The sequence below is a fragment of the Mastigoproctus giganteus genome, chromosome 9, assembly GCF_048544385.1.
Source record: "Mastigoproctus giganteus isolate SK-2022 chromosome 9, ASM4854438v1, whole genome shotgun sequence".
Lineage (NCBI taxonomy): Eukaryota > Metazoa > Arthropoda > Arachnida > Uropygi > Thelyphonidae > Mastigoproctus > Mastigoproctus giganteus.
In genome coordinates, this window is record NC_143583.1 from 101,797,969 (window position 1) to 101,810,146 (window position 12,178).

The 12,178-nt window shown below is 42.2% G+C and overlaps 1 protein-coding gene across 3 annotated transcripts in view; it reads right to left on the reverse strand.

Annotated features, from left to right (window-relative positions):
* rb (adaptor related protein complex 3 subunit ruby) overlaps positions 1-12,178 on the reverse strand; it is a 445,832-nt gene that overhangs the window by 235,552 nt on the left and 198,102 nt on the right. The window lies entirely within an intron of this gene.

Below are 12,178 nucleotides of genomic sequence, written 5' to 3' on the forward strand. Positions count from 1 at the left end.
CTTTGCAGAGGTATGATAAAAATATTTTTTGTTGGCTAGTGTTACGACAGCATTCCTGGACTCAGAGAAGGTCCCCATGAACTGAAGATGTGCAAATGTATCTCCAATTTACAAAGGGGGATCAAACGGTTACAAGGGTAATTACAGACCTGTTAGTTTAACTTCTATTCCAGATAAAATAATGGAGTAGCTGGTTAAAAAAGAACTGCAGGATCATCTAGACAAAACTGCAGTTATAGTTCAGACACAACATGGATTTGTTAAGTCTTGTGTGACCAATCTGATCGGATACTATGATGTGATCACAAAGGAACCAGATGCAAAAAGGTTAGCAGGGTTGTTAATGACAGTAATGACAATACTCTGCTGTAACAGGATCTAGAAAAGTTGAGCAGATGGGCTAATAGGTAGCAATTGAAGTTTAACATTGATAATTGCAAAGTATTGCATATTGGTAGCTTTGGTTTGGTTTGGTTTGGTTTGGTTTTATTGGCGCATTAGCATCTAAGGCTATAATGCGCCAAGACCAGGTAATATATAAAAATTAAACATCTCAGTGACCTAATTAATTAGGCCACCGTGTCCCAATCGGGCGGTGAGTGTGTCAGTCTAGTGATTTTGTGCTCTTACATTTCCTTTAATTTCAAGTGCAATTATGCAACCAAGTGTAGATTATTTCGGATATCCTGAAAGCTAAAGATGTCATCTATACAAAAGTTCCAACTATCGGCCCCGAATTTTTGAGGTAAACTTACTTTTGATAATTTTAGATAGACATAATTATATGCTTTAGCAGTAGTGACCGGATGCACGTGTATCATAGCACTTAGAGCGAATGCCACCCTGCTGCACGTACTCGCAATTAGGCTAATCCCTGCCTCGAGCAACAAGGCTCCAACCCTCTGCCTTTTGTTTCTCAGGAAATAGAAAGTAGCTAATAGTGCACCGTGTTTGTTGTTTACTTGTTTGAACTTAAGAAGGGCAAGCTATACAATAAGGTAATTTATCTACAGAGCTTACAAATTTACCCTACTTGATCATTTATTTTCAATGTATGTAAATATATTTTTCTAAAACATTGAAGTCAGCCTCCAAAAAATCGCCAACTTAGTTCAGCCCCTATTTGACCACTTACTTGTGGTTTTTTGGCAATTACAACGAGCTCTGCTTCAACTTACTACGAGTAGAAAATCGTTTATCCGTATTCCTCTCGTTAATCCAGATACCCACTAAAACAACATGAGCGACGCTGAAGTTGAACTGATAGTTAAGGGACAGACGGATTACCCAATCCGCTCAAGGAATGAGGCCCCGGCAACTGGGGAAGGTATGAATAAACCTACAAAGACCAAGGCCAAGAAGAAAGAGAAGGGTAGAAGAAGGTCTGCTACAGACGTCCCAACAACGAAGGAAGTCTCTGAAGAGGCTGCCACTGAATCATTCAGCGAATCTGACCATGAAGAACAAAAGAGTCAGGAAACTGAGCATGAAGGAAAAAAGAGTCAGGAACCCCCGTTGACTGGGACTCCAGTGGAACAGATTATTGCCGTTAGAGGAACCCTAGAAAAATACATGGCTAGGCAATCAAGTAGAATTACTGCTGCCATTAGAACTGACGTGATAGAGATCTTCAGTAAAATGGAGACAGTGGTCCAAAAATTGCACGTCGACCACGAGAGGCTGAAAGCAAAAATCGAAGTTCTCACACAGGAGGGGGAAAAACAAATGCAACAACGCCCCCACTCCTTTTCAGAGGCGTTGAGGAATGCAGCTCAATATGTGCCTAACCAACCAGGAAAAGTACAAAACCGAAAGGCGGTAAGAAAGCCTGAATCACATGTTATTTTGGTTAAACCAGTGGAAGACGCACATTTAGATACCAGTGAAGCGGTCAAGGAAGCACTCACAAAAAACTTCAAGGAGCAGATGAAAACTGTAAAAATAAAGAGTATTAGAAAGACCAGGCATCCAGGAGTCTTAATAGAAACAGACACCAGGGAGGAGGCACAAACCATCCTGAATAATGCCGACATGACAAATTTCGGGCTTAGGGCAGAAGCCCCAAAGAAAAAAGGGCCTTCAGTTGTGATCTTTGATGTGGACGAGAGCTTAACACCAGAGGAGCTCAAAGCCGAGATCTTTAATAAAAATCTGAGTATATACCTGCAAGATGAGGCTAGCGTGGATGATATTATTCCGAAATACAAAACGAAGACCAAGTCACCTACAAACGTAAACTGGGTAATCGAACTATCAACCAGAGCATGGCAAATTCTGGGAGCTCAAAACAGAATATTCATTGGATGGGGCAGCCATAGATTCAAAGAATATATTCCTGTCCGCAGATGTTACAGGTGTCTCCGCTTTGGCCATACCTCACATACTTGCAATCAGCGTGAATCCACATGTGGCCACTGTGCCCAAAAGGGACACGGCTATAAGGATTGTCCTGTCAGAGATCAGCCGCCAAGCTGCGCAAATTGCAAGGCTGCAAAGGCTCCACACCAACATTCCATCCGAGATACCAACTGCCCTGTCTATCTAAAAGTAAAGAGTCTTTACCAAATGCGAATAAATTATGGATAGAATTCTTTCTCCCAATTACCAACTAGAGATAAGAATTGTACAATTAAATGCACAGAGAGCAAGAGTTGTTGCAGACCAGCTGAAGATAAAGGCTGAGGAAAAACAAATAGATCTAATCCTGCTCCAGGAGCCCTATGTTCGCTCTGGGGTGGTTATGGGCTACCCCTCATCATATAAAATTATCCACTGTACAAATGACCAACCATGGGCTGCGATTGTCATCAGAAACCCTGATATCACAGCAACCAAGATCACACCACTATGCACTTCTATCAGTGCCTGTGCCCAAATCATGACATCTCTTGGATCACTGTTCATCCTCTCTCTCTACAGCCATCCAGGTGAAGACATCACTGCTGCTATCTCTCTGATTGAAATGGCACTCCAGCTCCTCCCGGGTGGGCATCTACTGATAGGCATGGACTCAAACTGTCGCTCGCCACTCTGGCACAGTCAGGCACCAGATAGGAATGCCCTAGGAAATGGCTCAAGACTGGAGGACCTTATCCTCACATCAGGCTTACAAATCTTAAACCGCCCAGGACATCTACCCACTTACAGTGGCCCACTCTGGGAGAGCGAAATTGATATCACAATGGCTACGCCTGACTTAGCCAACAAACTTTCCGGCTGGACGGTCCAGGAGTCCTGGACCACTTCAGACCACAGAGCGATCACATTCTCCCTTGTTCGCTCGGTGGAACGCGTCGCATCGATTCCAAAGGACATTGTGCGTTATAACACCAAAAAAGCGGATTGGCAACGCTTCTTTGTGGAACTGTCCAGAAGGCTACCGGATGATGTTCCTCTACCGGCTTCACTCTCCCCAGATCACTGTGTACGCAATATTACTGCCATCATCAAAAGTGCCTGTGATCTGTCCATTCCGCGTAGGAGGCCATACCGCTATGCTGTCCCCTGGTGGAATACAGACCTTCGGGACTTAAGAAAGAGGGCGCAACAAGCCAGGAAAACTTACCAACGTGCACGTGCCCATCTTCCCCCACATGAGGTTGAAGCTGCCCGGGAGGCATATCGGGTAGTTAGAAACATGTACACCAAGGAAATTCGTAAGTGTAAGAAGGAATCATGGCACACCCTGGTCTCTACTATTGGCAATGAAGACCCATGGGGCATCGTGTTCCGTATCGTCACCAATAGGCTGCCTAGAGGTGAGGTTCTTAGTACAACTCTCAAACCGGATGGCTCTTCAACCTTTACCTGGTCTGACTCAATAAACAATATTCTTGATTCCATTTACCCTACTGAATTTACAGCGATGTCACTGGAGCAACAGCAGTTCATCGACAGTAATCAAGCTTATCAGCCAGTGGCTACGGAACCGCCCTTCACTATGTTAGAGATGAATATGGCTCTGGCTAAAATGAAAGATGGCAAAACGCCAGGTGCTGACTTACTCGAAGTCGACGTAGTTAAGAAATTCGCTGAAGTCTATCCCACCACACTCTTGAGCCTCCTCAACAGGTGCCCTGCTGAAGGAACTTTCCCTGTACCCTGGAAGACTGCTACTCTCAAGCTGATCCTGAAAAATCCAGATAAACCGCCCCAACTTCCTGCTTCCTACCGACCAATTGCACTGCTCTCCGTTTTGGCCAAGCTTCTAGAACGACTTCTGCTGTATCGCCTTTCCATCTGCTATACCGATAAGCAACTCACCTCACCATGTCAGTTTGGATTCAAGACAGGCTCCAGCACTGAAGACGCTATACACAACTTGATTACCCAGGCCACACATACAACTTCAAAGTATACTCTAGCCATCATGGTGGACTTTGCTGGTGCCTTCGATCGACTGTGGTGGCCCAGTGTCCTTCGGAGGCTTCGGCAGGCAAACACGTCCAAAAACCTATACAATAGTCTAAAATCCTATCTCAGCAATAGAAAATTACAAGTTGTAAACAAATACCAGACTATGACAAGATGCGTTCACCGGGGTTGCCCCCAGGGCTCTGTGCTTGGGCCATTCCTCTGGTCCATTGTTCTGGACGAGTTCCTGGGGTTTGACCTGGGTGGAGCCAGACCCTTAGCCTTCGCTGATGATCTTGTTCTGGTGGTGCAAGGTGACACAAGAGCGGCACTGGAAGCAAAAGCAAATACAGCTCTAGAAAAGCTCCAAAACTGGGCAGCACTCCACAACCTCTCAATTTCTGGTGAGAAAACAAAATCGATTCTCCTCAAAGGAAAGCTACAAATACGCAGGCCTCCAACAATGAAATTAAATAACATCCCTATACGTCTCTACACAGAAGTCAAATACCTGGGAATCTACATTGACACCGGTCTTACCTTTCACTCTCATCTGAAGTACTTATCCACAAAAATCCGAAAGTATACGGCTATGATAAGAAGAGTCAGCAGAGCGGACTGGGGTTTGAAGCATAAAGCTTTGTCTCTCATCTATAAAGTGGCGTTTCTCCCAATTGTGTGTTATGGAGCCTCAGTTTGGTGTACAAAGGCTATCCTGGAAAAGAACAAGCGTAAACTTGACTCAATACAAAGATTCATGATGTTATCTATCTGCAGGGCATGTCGCACTGTCAGCACCCCTGCCCTACAGGTTATTACTGGATGCTTGCCACTCTATCTTGAGGTGATTAAAAGGGGACTTTACCATCGATTAAAGAAGGGAATTCCGACACAGTTGTTAAATCTTCAACTGCAGCTTACCAATGACCTGAAACAAGAAAGAAAACGTATCTTCACACACCTTCAAGGAATTTGGCAGCATTCATGGGAAACCACGCCCAAAGGAGAAATTACCAGAAGATTCCTCCCATCCATTGACATGACTTTCCCGAAGTCTCCTTCCTGGTTTTCACCTGGTCTGCAAGTTACATTCCTGATCACAGGACATGGGCCCTTTCAACAAAAATTGACAGCAATGGGAATTGAAAGCAATCCATTCTGCCACTGTGGCGAAGAGGAGTCATGGGGGCATCTCATGTATGAGTGCCCTGCTTACGATGATTGTAGGCTCAAATTTTTTACTGAAATCCAGGAGAACCCTCGTAACCATGAAACATACCTGCTTCAGAATGAAACAACATACAAAGCCTTAACGAGTTACGCACAAGCTGTCTTTACCATCAGACGGGCAAAGTTTGCTGAACTTAGAGCTGCTCAGAACAACGACCCTCATGTACAAACACAAACTGGGGTCGGATAGCATTTTCCCAACTGATAAAAGGGTAAGACTGAAGATTAAAATACTATGCTGGCATCATCATGGTTGGCACTACTTGAAAAGCTGACTCCCAGAGAGTGCTTGGCCTTTGGCACTCGCACAGTGGCGCCTGCCCCTGTGACTTTTGATCCCTCTACCCATCCCCTATTTCTCCTTACTCGGGTGGACTGCCTTCTCTATCTGTCCACTTTAGCTTGTTCCTCACATTCAGACCCCCCTTCCTCTTGTTCCCCAGGCCTTCTCTTCTCTTCTCTTTCTCTCTTTTTTTTTTTTTTTTTTTTTTTTTTTAACTTGGTCTTCGTCCAGGACGCTCAGGCGACCCTGGCGGAGACTAGCCAGAGAATAATGGGCAGCCTGGCTACCTCCTAGCGGTGTGTGCGGGCAACGTGAGGTCCCACCAGGGGCCCTGCGGCCAAATGCCAGGACACCCAACAGAACCTAACGCAATATGTCATATACAACAGACAACACTTTTCTGGCATTTACAGTAGTTCTGTATTCTTCACAGTGTACATATGGCGCAGATGTGAGAAATCACAGGTGGCGCCTGACCCTAACACTATGCACACTATGTCCAGATCTAATTACAATGATAAATCAATAAACGAAATAATAATAACATGAATTTTAAATACGATTAAAAACGTTTATTGCTTTCAAAAAGCTAAAAATAGCAGACACATTGTCATTGTCAGATAAAATCTGACTGAGTGTATACGGCTCAGCCAGATGGCTAAAAGCGGTAAAACGGATATTGCTAAAATCTGGACAGTCAACTAAAATGTGTCTAATTGATAAAATTGTGCCACAGGACTCACACATAGGAGGGTCATCAGCCCTCAGCAAAAACGAATGAGTCAAATGACTATGTCCTATGCGGGTCCGGGCGAGAACAACTTCCTCTTTACGATCCCTGCGCAGACTAGACTGCCACGGTTCAATTAAAGGCTTTATAAGATATAATTTATTCGCAGTCTGTCTATTCCACGAATCCTGCCATTGGGAGTGTATCTTTTTGTGTATTATTCGCCTGCAGTCTGTATAAGGGACTGACAGGCAGCGATTATTATTGGGAACTGCTGATTTGGCTGCATTGTCAGCCAAATCATTTCCCTTAATCCCAATGTGGCTGGGAATCCAGCAGAAGCGGATATCATATTCACGTTCTCGGAGGAAGTGAATCTTCTGCTGAATGCTAGACAGAACTGGATGAGAATTATATCTCACAGATATTAAAGCCTGTAACACGCTGAGAGCGTCGGTATACAAAATGAACCGTTGGTATTCGCATTTACTAATGTGATCCAAGGCTAACTCTATAGCGAGCAGCTCTGCAGTAAATATGCTGCATTCAGAGGGAATCTGCTCTGATGTAATGCTGTCTGTAAAGACAGCAGCAGATCCCACATATGATTCCGACTTCGAGCCATCTGTGTAAACTGGCGCGAAGTCAGAATATTCAGCTCGGTGTGCTGAATAAAGCTGCAGGTAGACAGACGATGGAGTGTCCGACTTTCCCCAATTTCTAAGTGACAAGTCACATGCCGGGAAATGAGCATGCCAGGGTGGAAGGGGTTGCTTCGGTGTTTGGGCAACCTTGTCTACCTTGATATTAAATTCTTTGAGTAGCTCTTGGACACGAATACCAAAAGGTCGGTTGGCAGTCTTACGTGTGTTATACAAATTTTCCCATCGTGGCTCAAAAACGGATAGCCACGTAGGATGGTCTGGCAGGGATTTCAGTTTGAAAACGTAGTTTAGAGACAACTGCTTACGACGAAGCGATAACGGCGGTTCGTTTGCTTCGACGTATAAGCTCTGGACTGGAGATGTTCGATATGCTCCAATAGCGGTACGGAGTGCCAGATGATGGACAGGATCCAGCCAACGAAGTACACTGTCTCTGGCCGAATTGTATACCAGGGACCCGTAATCTAGTCTGGATCGCACAAGTGCACGGTAAAGCCGAAGGAGGGTACATCGGTCTGCTCCCCAAGATGTAGAGGAGAGAGAGCGGAGGATATTTAGCCCTCTTGTGCACTTGGTGCGGAGTTGACGAATGTGATCAAGAAAGGTCAACTTTTTATCAAATACGAGTCCCAGAAATTTTGTATCCGCCGCAACTGGAATAGCATTTTGTCCGAGCCTTAATTCAGGTTCAGGATGAAGATTACGCTTACGACAAAAGTGTACGCAAACGGTCTTCTCCGGCGAGAACCTGAAACCATTTTCAAGTGCCCAGGAGTTGAGGCGATCAATAGCTTTCTGCAGTTGTCTTTCAATAACCCTCATGTTGCATGACTGACAAAATATGCTAAAGTCATCAACATAGAGGGCACCGTTTACGGTTGGAGGAAGTTGTTCTGTGATGGAATTTACTTTGATGGCGAAAAGCGTGACACTTAAAACTGATCCCTGTGGTACTCCCTCCTCTTGGCTAAAGGAACGAGAGAGTGAGGATCCCACACGAACTTGGAAAGATCGATCGGCTAAAAAGTTTTCAATAAAAATGGGGAGTCGTCCCCTAAGACCAAGGCTATGCAGATCTTTTATGATGCCAAATCTCCAAGTTGTGTCATACGCTTTCTCCATGTCAAAGAACACCGACACCAAGTGTTCACGTTTTAGGAAAGCATCCCGGATGGATGTTTCCAATCTAATAAGATGGTCCAAAGTGGACCGGTTCCTTCGGAAGCCGCACTGGATGTTGGAGAGAAGGTCATTTGTTTCTAAGTACCATATTAAACGAGAATTAACCATTCTCTCCAGGATTTTGCACAGACAGCTAGTCAGAGCTATAGGACGATAATTGGTGGTGACTTTTGGATCCTTTCCTGGCTTAGGAAAAGCAAGGACGATTGCCTTCCGCCAGGAGTCCGGAAACTGCCCTTCAATAAAGATTCTGTTATAAAGAAGGAGCAGATAATCCATAGATTTTGGTGAAAGCCGTTTAATCATTTCATAATGGATGCCATCTGGTCCAACAGCACTTGCATTAGAAAGAGTGAGGGCTCTCTTCAGTTCCTGCATAGTGAATGCCCCGTTGTAGGGATAGAGGCCCTTGGACTTGAAATTAAGTGCCTGCTTTTCGATTTTATGTTTCAGGACCAGGAACTCTGGGGAATACGAAGATGTTGCGGAGATGTTAGAGAATGTTTCCCCAAGAGCATTGGCTATTGCAGTTGGATCTGCAATAGCGTATCCATTATAATCTAGGATTGAAGAAGGGTGGGATGTATATTTTCCCACATATTGGTAGCAGTAACCCTAGAGTAACGTACCAACTGTGCAGTACTACGTTCAGTGTAGTGGAGAATGAAAAAGACCTGGGGTAATTGTGCAGTCAAATATGAAGTTTTCTGAGCAGTGCAGACGAGCTGCAAGAGTAGCTCATTGGGTCTTGTCAACGATATACAGGAATTTTGCTAGAAGGGATAAGGAGGTGATTATCCCCTTGTGTAAGGCAATTGTCAGAACACATCTTGAGTATTGCATACAGGTCTGGAGGCCTCATTTTGGAAGGATGTAGAGCTGCACTGTTGTAACCTCTAGCATTGTTGCTGTTATGGATACTGCATCAGGCATGGGTGTAAAATTTTTATTGGTGGAATGAGTATAGAAAAGGGCAATGAGATTGACGAGGAGAACAAAGTGTTGCTCTTAACAAGAAAGGCTTAAGTTCTGCAAATTGCAGAGTCTGGAAACTAGGCATCTGCAAGGTGATCTAATTGAGGTGTACATGCCTCAAATGGTTTGAGCAAGCTCAGTGCTGATGGGATTCTTCCTCTTGCTCAGATTATGCACATGAGGGGGCATAAATTCAAATTGAGGAAAAGCAGTTGTAGAAAAGATGTGTGGAAATTTGCCTTTAGTCAGCAGGTGGTTGTTTGTTAAAACAAACTTACATCTGTCATTGTGGAAGTTGACAGCTTAAATAAATTCAAGGCAAATGGCTGCGTGCAATGAGAAGGGTGTTTTTTTTTTTTTTTTTTTTTTTTTGGCCAATGCCGTATAAGCTTGCTTTCTTGCATCATATGTCTCTACTAATGCTAATGCTGTTATGTGTAAGTTGCCACTTAATGTGTAAGAAAAGTGTATCAATTTAAAATCAATAAGTAATTAGTAATCTGTGCTCTGAATAATGGTTTTGTGAAAGTCAAATGATGTTCTAAACACCAAATTTTTTTTTATCATAATAGGAGCCACATCATGTATTTTATTATTATTATAATTTTAATTGCAATTTTCCCTTTAGTAAATTTTGTTTGACTTTTTTAATTTAGAGGTTTAACATTGACAAATGCATCTTTAACCTAACATAATCTAACCTATAAGGTCTGATGACAGGATTTGGAAAGAATTCCATATGTAACCAGATAATAATAATTTATCTATTTAGCAATCAAAGTGCATTGTTTTTTTCTAATATGGAATAAATGTGTGTGTGTGTGTGTGCATGCATGCACATTTTTATATTATCTTAATGAATAAATATAGTTATTCTAATTTAGGATTTAAATATCCTAATAATATAAACCAATGTTTTATTCACAAATCAAAAAAATAAAAACCTTTTTACTGTAAATAGCAGATATCTCTTTCAAATATGTCATATGGATCAAAGAGGATTCATATGAGATATCTCTCATATAGATCCTCTTTGTGGGAGATCTATTCCATTTGCATTAAAATCTTTTTCTTTCTTTCTTTCTTTTTTTTCTCAGTGCTTACTCCACCATCATAATGAGAATGTATAGCACACTTCAAAAGATAAACTAAGATTTTGATAAAAAAGATAAACTAGAGTACTGTATACAGGTCTGGAGGCCTCATTTCAAGAAGGATGTAGAGCTGCTGGAACGAGTACAGAGAAGGGCAACAAGATTAGTGAATGGAACAAAGGGGTGCTCTTACGAGGAAAGGCTTAAGTTTTGAAAATTACAGTGTCTGGAGACTAGGCACCAGCGAGGTGATCTGATAGAGGTGTATAAAGCCTTGAATGGTTTAAGCATGCTCAATGCTGATGGGATTCTTCCTCTAGCTCAGAAAAATCACCTGAGAGGGCATAAATTCAAATTGAGGAAAGACAGATGTAGGATAGACGTGCGGAAATTTGCCTTTAGCCAGCGGGTGGTTGGTTGGTGGAACAGACTGCCATCCCTTGTGGTGGAGGTTGATAGCCTAAATAAGTTTAAGGCTCAGCTGGACAGGTATTTTGAACGAACAGAGGGGTGAAGTGGAAGTGGGTTTTTTTTTTTTTTTTTTTTTTGGCTGATGCTGCATAAGCTTGCTTTCTTGCATCAAATGCCTCTACTAATGCTAATGCTAATTTCTTTCAGGGGGCAGAGGATTTAGTAAACACACAGATCTGCCATATGGTACATTCATCAACTTCCTAAACAGCTGGAAAATGACACCACTCATTTTCCAGCTGTTTCTAGGAAATTGACAAACTGAGAATTGGCAACTTAAATCCTTGGTTTGGTTAATCATCCAGGCAGAGCAACTCAGCTGGTTTTCTTGGTGGAGATTTCACCTCGGAGCAATAAAATGTTTACCATACTCCCACCTCATTAGTAAATTTGTTAAAAGCTCGTAGATTTCTCTACTGCTTTTATTGCTGGAACAAGATTAGTGAAATCATTAGCGATAGATTAATCCAAATTCATGGGTTTTATGAATCAAACAAAAAGGAAAAAATGTGGTGATTCAAAACACACACATGCAGTTCATTATTTGTTGTGGAAAAGGTTGCAATGCTAAAGAAACTCAGTAGGACTTCAGTGAAGCAAGTTCTAGTTTATTTCATCAGGCACACAACATATTTTTGAAGGGGAAATAATTTTATTTTTACTCTACTATACATTTCTATGCACTGTATATTACATTTCTTTTACTATAGGATACACTTTTATAAAGAATATTTAAATTAGTTGCCATGTAGAAATGCAATACTTTATTTTATTTATTATTATTATTGACTATGATATAACCTACTGAAACACGGAAAGTTCCAAGATTCAGTAAGGGCCAGTTCCCAAAGTTGCTGGATTTCGAAGGTTCAACTGAAGTTCAAATAGCACTTTATTTTATCATGGAGGTACTGCTTAAAGTAGAGAAAGATAAAGGTAACTTACATAAAAAGCACAGAACCCAATATTGAAATAAACAGCCTCATCATCTCAATAAAGAACTACTGGTTATTTGAAGTAGCACAATGTGAATGCACTTTGATTATTAAACACTCATTACAAAGGTGGTAAAGTTAGTGAGTATTACAATAGATATCATTTTGGTGCAGGATGAATGAACTATTTCATTCTGCATACTAGCATCAGAGAAGGCTCTCCACTTTCAGTTAAGGATAGTTAAAAACATATAAAACAG